Here is a 3,566-nt window from a genome sequence, read left to right as displayed (position 1 = left end):
GCCCACCTTGAGCACATATTTAGCACTGTTTTACACAAAATATTGAAGGACCAAAATTTGTAGCAAATTCCATGGCAGTTTTAAAGTTGAGCTGCTCTATGACAGGGTGTCCTTGACACTTGAATATGAAATATGTGTGCACAGGAAAAGGAAATAATGATGCACGTTATAAACACTGTATTGTAAAGCGGAAAATGCGATGCCTTAATAAATAAAACTGTATTTAATATTGGCCAAAAAAAAGTTTAGTTGGTTTCTTCTTTCTTGTAAAATCTTCTGGTATATGGCAGCTCCACTTCTAATCCACCAACACTCAGTCATTTGCCCCATGTATAGTAGCTGCTTCAATCTCTGCTTACTTAATGAACTCATCCCTGTCTGGGATTTATTTCATCTAGATTTGTTTGTATATACTACTCTGAAATAACTCCAATAAAGAGTATGTTTATTTTATCTGGACTTTTCCTGTTTCCACTGGATCAAAGTTCTATTTTACATCCTGACCAGAAGTCAATTTCACCATGTTTTTCAAGTGTGAAATTTACATTGGCTTTGAGTTCAAGACAATGAACACATGACTTTATATCTTCTCCAGTTCTCATTAAATAGGAAAAGAATTATTTGTAGTAATGGGACAACTGACTATACCATGAAGATGTGAGAAATGGGAGAATCTATCACCAGACCAGAGATTTTGGTATATATCCAGAAGACAAAATAGAAGAGTGTGAACTGGAAGGTAGAGAAGAACAAGTTGTACCCTAGCGGCCTCACAGAAGATGCTTCTGGAGACAAGAGTCTAACCAACCTATCACAAACCTAGAAAGGCTCTGGCATCAGAGATTATTGGAAAATTAGGGAGGGGCTAAGAATTGGGGCTGGTATTAGTGCAGTTAATGATTGAAGGTCTTTAAACTGACCTGTTGTCTCTCTTCCCTTTGCTTATGTGCTTGTAGCCAGGTATTTATCCCCTTGATAAAATACTCAAAACAGTTCTCTAAAGGGCATGTAGGTATTTACACTCAAGTAAAACCTTCCTTTTCCTGGCATGAAGGGGTTCCCACAACATAAAATCTGGCTGAGTTTGAGACCCAATTTCTTAGCCATAGCTATGTTATTTGGGGGAAAGTTACTTAAGTTCATTGCCTGTTTCCTTACTCATAAAAAGTATATCCACAATAAAAGGTGGTTGTGAGGATTTAAGAAAATCATGTATACAGAAGTGCTTAGCACAGTGCCTAGAACACCATAAACATTCAATAGATAGCCATTGCCATTTTTATTGTTATTGATCAAATACTTGTTTTATATGGAAAGGAAGAAAATAATCCAAAGGTTAGATGTTAGAAAGATGAACATCTTTTCTAATTAGGTAGGAGAAATAGGTGAGAATGAGTATCAATGTATGTGTGTGGATCACAAATTAAAACCCCCATCCCATTTTCCTTAACAATACCTAGTTGTGTAAAACAAGAAATCAATATGTATAAGGACTCCAAAGAATCTAGAAATATCTATTATAAAAATGCTTTAAAATGGCATCCATCTGAAATTCTATATTATATATATATGTGTATATATGTGTGTATGTATATATATATGAACACACATATACACACACACTAAATTAGAGAAAATTCATTGTGCTATTTGCATTTACAATCCATAAAACAAAGAATTCCTTTTTTTTTTTTTAAATGTTCTGTAGTGTCATTAACATCTAATATTGTGTTTAAAAAATCTTCATAAGCTGAAGGAAATTGAACTCTGGGTGGTAATCACACAATAGAATATATAGACGTTAAATTATAATGTACACCTAAAAATTATATAATTGTATTAACCAATGTTACCCCAATAAACTTAATTTAAAAAAATAATTAAAAAATAAGATTTAGATTTAGATTCAAGTTATGGAAAAAATAAATAAATAAATAAAGATTCTTCGGTGTACTGGGGTGAGGAGGATACAACAAATGCCTTAGTGCAAGATTAAAATTGCTTAAAAGACTCATGATTTAAACTAAAAATTAATGTAAATCTTGCTCATCAATACATTGGTATGTTTTAATATAAAAAACATATTTACTACACACGAAATAAACATTGGTGGTCTAAAAAGATATGCCATGTTTCTTACTTATCCCTGGCACACTGCTAAATATCTTTGATTTGGGATAGATCAATATTTTTAGGTCCAGAACACATAACAAAAGTTTACTAAAACTGTCACTTATTCTAATTTTTAAGTTCCTACTTATAAAATATTATGAGGTCATCACACAAGATGATTAGTCAATTTGATTTTTTTAATCGAAATGGTTTTTATGTATAACATTAAAAAACTCAAGTGCTTAGACTAGTTTTCAATTTCAAATCAGCTTTGGTCTAAGTAATAACAACAGTATTTCCTAATAAACATAAATGTAAAATACTTTATCAACCAAGTAGTTGCTCAAAACAATAACTACTTAAATTTCATTGTTTCATGTTTTATGTCTATGAATTGCAACTAGTGAATAGGGAAGATGCTGAAAAAATTAGATATTTGTAGTTTCCCTAGCTTGTCCTGAACCTGCTTATGTTTATAGCCCATTTTTTTCTGACTTTACAGTCTAGCTGTCACTAATATGCATAGCCAAATTTCCTTTGTTCATCAGTCAGACTTAAATAATTTCCATTTGTAATAAATCTTCATTTCTAACGGAAAATCAACAAAAGATTCAATCTTAATCATACTGGAGTCATGATGAAAATGAACTCAATTCACAAAAAGCTATTTTTTGGTGACATCAGCTATGTTTTCATTCAAACCTGCCTGAGTTTTTCCTCCCTAATCTTGACACTAGTTACTCTTTAACTACAAATGTGAGATTTTTTAGTTTTACTGACTCCATAACAGTCTTTAGTAATTATTAACTTAATGAAGATCTTGAAATAATATCTACTAAAAATAAAATTATAAAGAAAATGTAGTAATTTACAATCAAGTTTTTCCAATTTCTCCTTAGGATTATAAATTCATTCATTCAGTCAAAAATATTTTAAAAAAACTCTTCTGGATAACTGCGTACCAGAAATACCAAGATATATATAAGCTTCTGCCTGGAAAGAGATGACAGTCTAGTAGTTTCCAACAGAGATGTTCGAAAATACAGATGTAACTCCTTTGAACATTTACTATCAATTATATCTAATCATTCTTAAAATTAAACCATTTTCTTCTGGCATATATAATGTTAACTATCACATCACCTGTGGACAGGTAATGCAGAACATTACTTTGAAAGAATGTAAAAGAATACATATAAAAAGCCAGCACCCAAAACAGCAAATATATTTAAGCCAAAGTTTAAAAACAAAATATGCACTTATAGATTCTAATGAAGATTTTACTAAATCCACTAATGCACTAAATATAAATTCATTTTAATTAACAATTTAATTTTTTAAAAGCATAGAACTTATGAAAACACTGGTCAAAAAATGATCTTCTGAAAAGGTCTTTTCTGTAGACTTCTGTATTTATTAAGAAGAGCAAGAGAGACAATAAGCAAAGATAAAAT

Source organism: Pteropus alecto, unplaced genomic scaffold (genome assembly GCF_000325575.1).
Source record: "Pteropus alecto unplaced genomic scaffold, ASM32557v1 scaffold22, whole genome shotgun sequence".
Classification (NCBI taxonomy): domain Eukaryota; kingdom Metazoa; phylum Chordata; class Mammalia; order Chiroptera; family Pteropodidae; genus Pteropus; species Pteropus alecto.
Note: the sequence above shows the minus strand (reverse complement) of the source record.